The 12,500-nt window shown below is 56.4% G+C and overlaps 2 non-coding genes and 1 pseudogene across 2 annotated transcripts; all 3 read right to left on the reverse strand.

Annotated features, from left to right (window-relative positions):
- The window catches only part of LOC126439745 (large subunit ribosomal RNA), a 7,962-nt pseudogene extending 3,039 nt beyond the window's left edge, over positions 1-4,923 (reverse strand).
- A 188-nt stretch (positions 4,924-5,111) lies between these two features.
- Positions 5,112-5,266, reverse strand: LOC126439720 (5.8S ribosomal RNA). Its single transcript, XR_007581344.1, has one exon. It is a non-coding gene; the product is annotated as a 5.8S ribosomal RNA (ribosomal RNA).
- Positions 5,267-5,619: 353 nt separating this feature from the next.
- Positions 5,620-7,528, reverse strand: LOC126439719 (small subunit ribosomal RNA). Its single transcript, XR_007581343.1, has one exon. It is a non-coding gene; the product is annotated as a small subunit ribosomal RNA (ribosomal RNA).
- Between the last annotated feature and the right edge of the window lie 4,972 nt (positions 7,529-12,500).

Genomic DNA, 12,500 nt, shown 5'->3' on the forward strand with positions numbered 1-12,500 from the left:
CGCTGCAAACAGCAAGACGTCATCTGCAAAGGCCGCAGCGTTGACTCTGCGACCGAGGATCCGAGCTCCGATGTGGGAGGGCAGTTGGCCTAAAACGTAGTCCACCGCAAAGTTGAACAGGAGGGGGGAGAGGGGATCGCCCTGGCGAACGCCCCGTGCTGGCTGCACAGACACGCCCACGCCGGCGCCGTCCGCTATCACTGTCGTGCTGCCCTCGTAGCACCGCTCGACATACTCGACAAAGCAATCCGGTAGGCCATGCGCCTTCAGCACGGGGCGAAGGGCAGCATGATCCACCGAATCGAATGCCTTAGATACATCGATCGATGCCACAAAGACAGAGCGGCAGGAGCGAACTGCGTCGGTGAGAGCAGTGTCCAGGATGAAAGTGTTTTCCAACATCCCATCCCGAGGGATGAATGCCCGCTGACGTTCGTCCACAGCACAAGCGCGCATCAGGCGTGACGCGAGAACCTTGTGAAAGGTCCGCGCCAACACCGAGCAGACCGTAATGGGGCGAAAGTCAGCGGGGGATGTTGGTGCAGCCGTTTTCGGGAGAAGGGACGTCCGCGCGCGAAGCAGGCGTTCCGGAAGGGCGCGGGCCAGAAGGAAGAGATTCATCACTTTCACCAGGACTTCGTGCGGCAGGCGCCGCAACTCCGCTGGGGTAAGGCCGTCCGGCCCAGCTGCTGATCCCCTGGGCGGCAACGCGGCGGCGACCTCCTCATGTGTGACCGGCCCCCATAGGCACTCAAGAGCGACAGGCTCCGAGTGCGGAAGGAGGCGGTCACGAATGAAGCCCGCAGTGGAGACGGGCTTCTTAGTGAAGAGGTCCGCCCAGAAGTCCAGCAGACCAGGGATGGCAGGTGGCGGCTGGAGCAGGGTGCCATCCAAGAGGCCGCGCACGCAACGTGCACGCGACCGTCGGAAGGCATCCTGCGTTCTCGCGTATTCCCAGCGGCGCCGCTTGCGCTTCTGCGTCGGCGGCGCGGCAGGCGGCCGCTTCGATGGTTGGCGCGGCCGCTGTGTCCTGGTGATCGATCTCTCCCCTCTGGACCCGACCGACGCAAGGGCATCCGGGAGCATGCCCAGGATGACATCGGGCGGCGTGCCCCGCCCCAGACCTATGACTCGATCCAGGGCAGAGAAACGCTGGGCGGAAGCAGGTAGCCCCGCCAGATGCTCCCAGATGGCGGCGTCAGTCGGCCCCTCCGGCGGCGGCCCGGTGGTGTCGGCCGCGAAGTCCTCGGCTGCGTCGACGGGCGGCGCAGCGGCCTCGCCCGCGTCAGGCAGCGGGCTCGCTGCTCCCCGGCGGGGCGCCGGCTCTTCCCCCCGACCGATCTCAAGCGCCTCCATGAACTGGCGGACAAGCTGCTTGTGGGCAGCTTGCCGCCGTCGGCACTTGATTGCCTCAAGCGTTCGGTCGGGGAACATCCTGATGAGTTCTTGATTTACAAAGAAGAACCGGGCGTCCCTCTCGAGGAACAGTTCGGCCTCTGCCTTGGCGAGCGACAGGACTTCTTCCTCCGTCCACCTCGCGCGATGCCTCTCCGTCACGATCTCCGCGTTGGCGGCCGCAAGATGTTGGCGGCGGCGATGGACCCCGAGACCATTCTTGGTGGTGAAGCTGCGGTGGCACTCACTACAGGCGTATACTGCTGCAAAAGTTACAAGATTTTCGGCACGGCCGGTTGGCCGGCTAGGTGCTGGGGGAGTTGGGGTGGCACCTTCAGCGGAAGGGCCACCACTTATTCTCTGGTTACTGCCCCCAACTAAAAAAAGGGATAATGCGAGGGGGGGCTGGTAACCCCCCCAAGCCCCTGGTGCGGTCTTCCACTCTGCGAAAATCAGCGGGCCCACGAGAAGGGGAGAAGACCGCAGGAGAGGAGAGGCTAAGAGGGCTAGGCCCATGTATTGCGCATCACTCTCCCTGTAACCATAACCCAAGGAAGGCACCTCGCAGCAGCAGCACGACTACATCAAGACCGCACTTCGAAAAGCCAAGTCCGGATGCAGCCACACCGCCGCCACTTGGCCACCTTAAGAGAGTCATAGTTACTCCCGCCGTTTACCCGCGCTTGCTTGAATTTCTTCACGTTGACATTCAGAGCACTGGGCAGAAATCACATTGCGTCAACACCCGCTAGGGCCATCGCAATGCTTTGTTTTAATTAGACAGTCGGATTCCCCCAGTCCGTGCCAGTTCTGAGTTGATCGTTGAATGGCGGCCGAAGAGAATCCGCGCACCCGCGCGCCCCCGGAGGAGCACGCTAAGGCGGACGCGGCCTCGCAGCAAGGAAGATCCGTGGGAGGCCAAGGCACGGGACCGAGCTCGGATCCTGCACGCAGGTTGAAGCACCGGGGCGCGAACGCCGCGCAGGCGCGCGCATCCTGCACCGCCGGCCAGCACGAGGCCGACCAACGGCGAGAGCAGACCACGCCCGCGCTAAACGCCCGCACTTACCGGCACCCCTACGGCACTCACCTCGCCCAGGCCCGGCACGTTAGCGCTGACCCACTTCCCGACCAAGCCCGACACGCCCCGATCCTCAGAGCCAATCCTTATCCCGAAGTTACGGATCCAATTTGCCGACTTCCCTTACCTACATTATTCTATCGACTAGAGGCTCTTCACCTTGGAGACCTGCTGCGGATATGGGTACGAACCGGCGCGACACCTCCACGTGGCCCTCTCCCGGATTTTCAAGGTCCGAGGGGAAGATCGGGACACCGCCGCAACTGCGGTGCTCTTCGCGTTCCAAACCCTATCTCCCTGCTAGAGGATTCCAGGGAACTCGAACGCTCATGCAGAAAAGAAAACTCTTCCCCGATCTCCCGACGGCGTCTCCGGGTCCTTTTGGGTTACCCCGACGAGCATCTCTAAAAGAGGGGCCCGACTTGTATCGGTTCCGCTGCCGGGTTCCGGAATAGGAACCGGATTCCCTTTCGCCCAACGGGGGCCAGCACAAAGCGCATCATGCTATGACGGCCCCCATCAACATCGGATTTCTCCTAGGGCTTAGGATCGACTGACTCGTGTGCAACGGCTGTTCACACGAAACCCTTCTCCGCGTCAGCCCTCCAGGGCCTCGCTGGAGTATTTGCTACTACCACCAAGATCTGCACCGACGGCGGCTCCAGGCAGGCTCACGCCCAGACCCTTCTGCGCCCACCGCCGCGACCCTCCTACTCGTCAGGGCTTCGCGGCCGGCCGCAAGGACCGGCCATGACTGCCAGACTGACGGCCGAGTATAGGCACGACGCTTCAGCGCCATCCATTTTCAGGGCTAGTTGCTTCGGCAGGTGAGTTGTTACACACTCCTTAGCGGATTCCGACTTCCATGGCCACCGTCCTGCTGTCTTAAGCAACCAACGCCTTTCATGGTTTCCCATGAGCGTCGATTCGGGCGCCTTAACTCGGCGTTTGGTTCATCCCACAGCGCCAGTTCTGCTTACCAAAAGTGGCCCACTTGGCACTCCGATCCGAGTCGTTTGCTCGCGGCTTCAGCATATCAAGCAAGCCGGAGATCTCACCCATTTAAAGTTTGAGAATAGGTTGAGGTCGTTTCGGCCCCAAGGCCTCTAATCATTCGCTTTACCGGATGAGACTCGTACGAGCACCAGCTATCCTGAGGGAAACTTCGGAGGGAACCAGCTACTAGATGGTTCGATTAGTCTTTCGCCCCTATACCCAGCTCCGACGATCGATTTGCACGTCAGAATCGCTACGGACCTCCATCAGGGTTTCCCCTGACTTCGTCCTGGCCAGGCATAGTTCACCATCTTTCGGGTCCCAACGTGTACGCTCTAGGTGCGCCTCACCTCGCAATGAGGACGAGACGCCCCGGGAGTGCGGAGGCCGCCGCCCCGTGAAGGGCGGGGAAGCCCCATCCTCCCTCGGCCCGCGCAAGGCGAGACCTTCACTTTCATTACGCCTTTAGGTTTCGTACAGCCCAATGACTCGCGCACATGTTAGACTCCTTGGTCCGTGTTTCAAGACGGGTCGTGAAAGTGTCCAAAGCTGAAGCGCCGCTGACGGGAGCGATTATTCCGCCCGAGAGCATCCCGAGCCAACAGCGGCGCGGGTCCGGGGCCGGGCCAGGTAGGTCCGTCATCCGGGAAGAACCGCGCGCGCTTGCCGGGAGCCCGAGCGCCCAAAGGGGCGAATCGACTCCTCCAGATATACCGCCGGGCAGCCAGCCAGGACACCGGGGCTCTGCCCAACAGACGCGAACCGAGGCCCGCGGAAGGACAGGCTGCGCACCCGGGCCGTAGGCCGGCACCCAGCGGGTCGCGACGTCCTACTAGGGGAGAAGTGCGGCCCACCGCACACCGGAACGGCCCCGCCCCGCGGCGAGTGGAAAGGCAACCGGACACGACCCCGCCGCGAATTGCTCCGCGCGGGCGGCCGGCCCCATCTGCCGAGGGCGGAGGCCAGTGGCCGGATGGGCGTGAATCTCACCCGTTCGACCTTTCGGACTTCTCACGTTTACCCCAGAACGGTTTCACGTACTTTTGAACTCTCTCTTCAAAGTTCTTTTCAACTTTCCCTCACGGTACTTGTTCGCTATCGGTCTCGTGGTCATATTTAGTCTCAGATGGAGTTTACCACCCACTTGGAGCTGCACTCTCAAGCAACCCGACTCGAAGGAGAGGTCCCGCCGACGCTCGCACCGGCCGCTACGGGCCTGGCACCCTCTACGGGCCGTGGCCTCATTCAAGTTGGACTTGGGCTCGGCGCGAGGCGTCGGGGTAGTGGACCCTCCCAAACACCACATGCCACGACAGGCGGCAGCCTGCGGGGTTCGGTGCTGGACTCTTCCCTGTTCGCTCGCCGCTACTGGGGGAATCCTTGTTAGTTTCTTTTCCTCCGCTTAGTAATATGCTTAAATTCAGCGGGTAGTCTCGCCTGCTCTGAGGTCGTTGTACGAGGTGTCGCACGCCACACCGCCAGCCGGCTGTGCACGCTACCGAGTAAGTACCGGTATGCGAACCGCCAGGCGACGGGCGCGCATCGCACGTTTAAGGAGACGCGGCCGGCCCCACAGGCGGCCACGACACTCCCAGGTCTGCGAAGCGGGGCAAACGCCGCGCGCTTCAGTATACGTAGCCGACCCTCAGCCAGACGTGGCCCGGGAACGGAATCCATGGACCGCAATGTGCGTTCGAAACGTCGATGTTCATGTGTCCTGCAGTTCACATGTCGACGCGCAATTTGCTGCGTTCTTCATCGACCCACGAGCCGAGTGATCCACCGTCCTGGGTGATCTTTTCATAGTTTCCACCATCTCTTTCGAGACAGTTGCATAGGCGGGACTGAGGCGTGTGGCGGCCCTGTTCCAGCGTTCAGTGTCCAACGGCCTCACGGCCGATGGGCGTCGTACGGCTCCACACCGGAGCGGACAGGCAGTCGGGCGAAAGTCATTCAAAACCGGCGCCAGGCGCCAGGTGCCGCAGGCCAGCCGCTCCAGCGCTTCAGCGCTCGTACCACACAACATTGCCTTTAGTTTTGAGACGAACGCGTGGTTCCGCACGCGGCGCACGGCTACTGCGAGCCGTACAGGTAGCTGCGTGTTGCGCGACACGACACGCACATCGAAAGACATGCAGTCTAGTCGGTAATGATCCTTCCGCAGGTTCACCTACGGAAACCTTGTTACGACTTTTACTTCCTCTAAATGATCAAGTTTGGTCATCTTTCCGGTAGCATCGGCAACGACAGAGTCAATGCCGCGTACCAGTCCGAAGACCTCACTAAATCATTCAATCGGTAGTAGCGACGGGCGGTGTGTACAAAGGGCAGGGACGTAATCAACGCGAGCTTATGACTCGCGCTTACTGGGAATTCCTCGTTCATGGGGAACAATTGCAAGCCCCAATCCCTAGCACGAAGGAGGTTCAGCGGGTTACCCCGACCTTTCGGCCTAGGAAGACACGCTGATTCCTTCAGTGTAGCGCGCGTGCGGCCCAGAACATCTAAGGGCATCACAGACCTGTTATTGCTCAATCTCGTGCGGCTAGAAGCCGCCTGTCCCTCTAAGAAGAAAAGTAATCGCTGACAGCACGAAGGATGTCACGCGACTAGTTAGCAGGCTAGAGTCTCGTTCGTTATCGGAATTAACCAGACAAATCGCTCCACCAACTAAGAACGGCCATGCACCACCACCCACCGAATCAAGAAAGAGCTATCAATCTGTCAATCCTTCCGGTGTCCGGGCCTGGTGAGGTTTCCCGTGTTGAGTCAAATTAAGCCGCAGGCTCCACTCCTGGTGGTGCCCTTCCGTCAATTCCTTTAAGTTTCAGCTTTGCAACCATACTTCCCCCGGAACCCAAAAGCTTTGGTTTCCCGGAGGCTGCCCGCCGAGTCATCGGAGGAACTGCGGCGGATCGCTGGCTGGCATCGTTTATGGTTAGAACTAGGGCGGTATCTGATCGCCTTCGAACCTCTAACTTTCGTTCTTGATTAATGAAAACATACTTGGCAAATGCTTTCGCTTCTGTTCGTCTTGCGACGATCCAAGAATTTCACCTCTAACGTCGCAATACGAATGCCCCCGCCTGTCCCTATTAATCATTACCTCGGGTTCCGAAAACCAACAAAATAGAACCGAGGTCCTATTCCATTATTCCATGCACACAGTATTCAGGCGGGCTTGCCTGCTTTAAGCACTCTAATTTGTTCAAAGTAAACGTGCCGGCCCACCGAGACACTCAATAAAGAGCACCCTGGTAGGATTTCAACGGGGTCCGCCTCGGGACGCACGAGCACGCACGAGGCGGTCGCACGCCTTCGGCTCGCCCCACCGGCAGGACGTCCCACGATACATGCCAGTTAAACACCGACGGGCGGTGAACCAACAGCGTGGGACACAAATCCAACTACGAGCTTTTTAACCGCAACAACTTTAATATACGCTATTGGAGCTGGAATTACCGCGGCTGCTGGCACCAGACTTGCCCTCCAATAGATACTCGTTAAAGGATTTAAAGTGTACTCATTCCGATTACGGGGCCTCGGATGAGTCCCGTATCGTTATTTTTCGTCACTACCTCCCCGTGCCGGGAGTGGGTAATTTGCGCGCCTGCTGCCTTCCTTGGATGTGGTAGCCGTTTCTCAGGCTCCCTCTCCGGAATCGAACCCTGATTCCCCGTTACCCGTTACAACCATGGTAGGCGCAGAACCTACCATCGACAGTTGATAAGGCAGACATTTGAAAGATGCGTCGCCGGTACGAGGACCGTGCGATCAGCCCAAAGTTATTCAGAGTCACCAAGGCAAACGGACCGGACGAGCCGACCGATTGGTTTTGATCTAATAAAAGCGTCCCTTCCATCTCTGGTCGGGACTCTGTTTGCATGTATTAGCTCTAGAATTACCACAGTTATCCAAGTAACGTGGGTACGATCTAAGGAACCATAACTGATTTAATGAGCCATTCGCGGTTTCACCTTAATGCGGCTTGTACTGAGACATGCATGGCTTAATCTTTGAGACAAGCATATGACTACTGGCAGGATCAACCAGGGAGCTGCGTCAACTAGAGCTGAGCAGCCGGCCGCCCGGGAGTGTGTCCCGGGGGCCCGCGCGAACACGCAAGCGTCCGCTCAATTATTCTGCAAACAGGAGGAGGCTGAGCTCCCCTGCACAACACACCTCGAAACCCTCTCAGGTCCCGGCGGCGCGCAGCGCCGTCCTAAGTACTTGGTCGGGTTCGAGAGAGGCGCAATCGCCCGGAGTTAGGCGAGTAGACGCTTTAGGTGCGACCACCCGTGCTCCCAACTGAGCTTGCCGCTGCCGACAGAGGCCCGGGAGCGTGCTGTCGTGGCATTGCCGGCGGGAGACAACACGCGCCACCTACGGTGACCGGCAGCTCCAACGCCAGCGCCACAGAAGGACAAAAGCCCCACTTGGGTGCCGAAGCGAACTCTCCCAGCACAGCGCACGCGCCAACACGTCCGCACAGCTGCGATACAAACCACCTGCGAGAACCGCTGGGGCGACCGAGCAGCAGACGGCGTCGCGGCGCCGAGCGCCGGGCGGCGGCGCATCCTCAGCGCACACAGTCCTCAATCGGACCAGCACACTGCAGATGGCCACCGCGCTTCGCACCGGGCCCGCGAGGACCTACTTTGGCCGCAAGGCGCCGCGAGCAGGGGGCCCCGGCGCGCAGCTGCGCCGCCTGCCGCGTCCGTCGGCCGGCGCGCCTGCCACTGGCCGCCCCCACCAGCCGGCTGTAGCGCGTGCGCCCACGCACCGCGCTGCCAGCACGCCGGGCGGCCCCCCCTCACCGGCCGGGGACAGTCTCACCCAGCCACCGCCGCGTATCGCCTCACACCCAGATCCCCTTTCACGTTCGTGGGCATGGTGGGTATCCCTGAAACAACCAGTTAATAGCTCGACCGATCGTCGCCAACACTGATTCACCTCTAGCGAGAACAACCGCACCACAACGGGTTACCTGTTGTTCATTTGCGTAACGTCACCAGCAAACGTAGACGTCCATCGCCATTTGCAACGAGTATTGCATGCCTGTGTCAGGTGTCACAACACACTACGTCTGCCCACATAGACGCAACAACATGTGCACGCCTCGAGAACACGTGGAAGGTAGCCCCCGTACGTATGCGGTGTCCATTGCGCGAACGACTGTCAGCCGGCCTCTGCAGGATGTCGCAGATGTGGAACGCGGTGCAACATGCTATCACGGTGTGTGAGAAGAGACGACTACGTCCGAATACACGCTCCACTACATCAACAGACTGCTCATGCTGATCGCCATCGAGGGCGTCCGTTCCTCCCACACGTCTGAATGGCGTACCACACTGCAATCCAGCTCTTATAGGGAGACGACACGTAGCTGCGTGCACAATATTTGGACTGTATGGTCTGCCGTTGCTAGGCGCAGTCGTCGTACGGTCACACATGTGCCACGATGTATCATTCAGTACATACGGACCAATGTGCAGTACAGTTTGTGGGTTTTGCGTACATCGGCGGACAGGTGACAGGCCGTACCACAACGTAGGCTGAGTACGTCGGCATGCGAAGGGCATTGAACATGCAAACTTCTCAACGACCAGCTTGCGAAGGCAGGGGGGAAGGGGGGGGGGGGGGCATGTACGTCCTGCTGCTATCCACATTACAGTGTATAGCAGGAGCATGTGGAAAGTCAGCAACACCTGCAAGGTGTTTAACATGACGCGATACACAGGGGACCGGGCAGTGCGAATAGCGAACTATATTGCGAGGGTTGCGGTTAGGCAACACTACACTAATTTAACGAGTTGCATAACAATTACAGAGCAGGTTAAGGCGCAATATAGGTTAGGTTAAGGCACAACATGGGTTACGTTAAAGCACAACATGGGTTACGTTAAAGCACAACATGGGTTACGTTAAAGCACAACATGGGTTACGTTAAAGCACAATTTAGGTTACGTTAAAGCACAATTTAGGTTACGTTGAAGCACAATTTAGGTTACGTTGAAGCACAATTTAGGTTACGTTGAAGCACAATTTAGGTTACGTTGAAGCACAATTTAGGTTACGTTGAAGCACAATTTAGGTTACGTTGAGGCACAAATTAGGTTACGTTGAGGCACAAATTAGGTTACGTTGAGGCACAAATTAGGTTACGTTGAGGCACAAATTAGGTTACGTTGAGGCACAATATGGGTTAGGTTGAGGCACAATATGGGTTAGGTTGAGGCACAATATGGGTTAGGTTGAGGCACAATATGGGTTAGGTTGAGGCACAATATGGGTTAGGTTGAGGCACAAATTGGGTTAGGTTGAGGCACAATATGGGTTAGGTTAAGGCACAATATGGGTTAGGTTAAGGTACAATATGGGTTAGGTTAAGGTACAATATGGGTTAGGTTAAGGTACAATATGGGTTAGGTTAAGGTACAATATGGGTTAGGTTAAGGTACAATATGGGTTAGGTTAAGGCACAATATGGGTTAGGTTAAGGCACAACATGGGTTAGGTTAAGGCACAACATGGGTTAGGTTAAGGCACAACATGGGTTAGGTTAAGGCACAACATGGGTTAGGTTAAGGCACAACATGGGTTAGGTTAAGGCACAATATGGGTTAGGTTAAGGCACAATATGGGTTAGGTTAAGGCACAACATGGGTTAGGTTAAGGCACAATATGGGTTAGGTTAAGGCACAACATGGGTTAGGTTAAGGCACAACATGGGTTAGGTTAAGGTACAATATGGGTTAGGTTAAGGTACAATATGGGTTAGGTTAAGGTACAATATGGGTTAGGTTAAGGTACAATATGGGTTAGGTTAAGGTACAATATGGGTTAGGTTAAGGTACAATATGGGTTAGGTTAAGGTACAATATGGGTTAGGTTAAGGTACAATATGGGTTAGGTTAAGGTACAATATGGGTTAGGTTAAGGCACAACATGGGTTAGGTTAAGGCACAACATGGGTTAGGTTAAGGCACAACATGGGTTAGGTTAAGGCACAACATGGGTTAGGTTAAGGCACAACATGGGTTAGGTTAAGGCACAACATGGGTTAGGTTAAGGCACAACATGGGTTAGGTTAAGGCACAACATGGGTTAGGTTAAGGCACAACATGGGTTAGGTTAAGGCACAACATGGGTTAGGTTAAGGTACAATATGGGTTAGGTTAAGGCACAACATGGGTTAGGTTAAGGCACAACATGGGTTAGGTTAAGGCACAACATGGGTTAGGTTAAGGCACAACATGGGTTAGGTTAAGGCACAACATGGGTTAGGTTAAGGCACAACATGGGTTAGGTTAAGGCACAACATGGGTTAGGTTAAGGCACAACATAGGTTAGGTTAAGGCACAACATAGGTTAGGTTAAGGCACAACATAGGTTAGGTTAAGGCACAACATAGGTTTGGTTAAGGCACAACATACGTTAGGTTAAGGCACAACGTAGGTTAGGTTAAGGCACAACGTAGGTTAGGTTAAGGCGCAATGTAGGTTAGGTTAAGGTACGATATAGCTGAGGTTAAGGTACAATATCGCTTAGGTTAAGGTACACATTGTTGTAGGGAAAGGTGTATTGGGGGGGGGGGGGCGGCAGGTTCGTTGATAGTGATTATCGTAAGTGCATGCCTGCGGGATCATCCGATTTGTCACGTCAGGATGCACTTGTGGCTCATGACAGGCGGCGCTCCGATTCCAAGGTTATGGCAGATGTGTGTCTTTCATTCCTGCCATTGTTTGTGTACTGTGACAGGAGGCAGTATTGTGATGTTGGGTGCACCCCTGTGTAGGACATGTGTGGGTGTTCGTGGCTTAACTGAGCAATGGCGGATGTCGGAAGGGTGGGATATTCTGTTTTCTGGGTGGACCTCCCGGTCTGGTTATGATAGTGTGGATTGTGTAATGTGGCGGAGAGGATGCACCGGATGTTCTTCCATGCTGGTGGTTAGATATTGTGTGTGTGCCTGTTAGAGGCAGAGAGTAGTGTGTGATAGTGTCTGGCTGACGTGTGGTTCTCATTGTGTGCAGAGTCTTTCAGCATGTATAGGGACGGTTGTATATATTATCTGTATTCTGATGGCTCTGCATTTATTACTAATCAGTGCCGTGTATACGGTTACTCTGGTTCCAGTCGAAACTGTTCTATCTCTGTACATTAGTGACACTGCGGCTCCACTATGTTGCTGCCCCTGTCGGCCGTTTCCCCCAGTGTATGGCTAGTGATTATCAGCAATCAGTCTATTAGTCAATACCGGTAGTGTGACGACTTCAAATGTCCGGGATGGGGGAAGCTAAACCCTTCCCGTGGGTCAGGGCCTAGAAAGACTCTTCCCACGCAGGAGGCTCGGACTGTCGTTACTCTTCCGAGAAATATATTTGCCCAGCGTTTTTTGCGACTGCGAGTGCAACGCCAGGAGGCTCCGACTGTCGTTACTGTTCCGAGATATATATTTGCCCAACGTTTTTTGCGACTGCGAGTGCAACGCCCACGGGTACCGACATGGATGGGGCGCTTCCTAGCTGATCGCTCGGCATGGGAATCAGTACAGTGAGCAATGCGATCGCGTCTGTAGCTTGTACGTGGTACAGCTCGCAGCTCATGTATAGGGACAGCGGGAATGTCGCATATTGGACATAACTCTTCATGAAACGCAAGTTATAGGTGTGGATTGCACATTACGAGTGCGGGAAACTTCCGCCGTTCATCCGCTGGCGTTGCGAGTTTGGCCGTTGGGGTGGGGCACGAGCGGGTGCGGGTGGTGTGATTGCCGGTCCACGACGTCGTGCGGCAGAGGCACTGGCGTTTGGGTGCTGTGGTCGACAGAGGCTGCATGCTTTGTGGGTGGCGTCGAAAGATGGGCACTGTGGGCCCATCGATGTCTTAGTCGGCTTGGCGTCCCATAGATGGCGGTATCGTCGTTGCAGGAGCTCATGCTGAGGGAGACCTACAGATGGCGGTATGTTATGTGGTGCGCTCGACATGGCGGACGTAGTGTTGTCAGATTCGCATAGATGGCGAT

The sequence above is a fragment of the Schistocerca serialis genome, unplaced genomic scaffold, assembly GCF_023864345.2.
Source record: "Schistocerca serialis cubense isolate TAMUIC-IGC-003099 unplaced genomic scaffold, iqSchSeri2.2 HiC_scaffold_134, whole genome shotgun sequence".
Lineage (NCBI taxonomy): Eukaryota > Metazoa > Arthropoda > Insecta > Orthoptera > Acrididae > Schistocerca > Schistocerca serialis.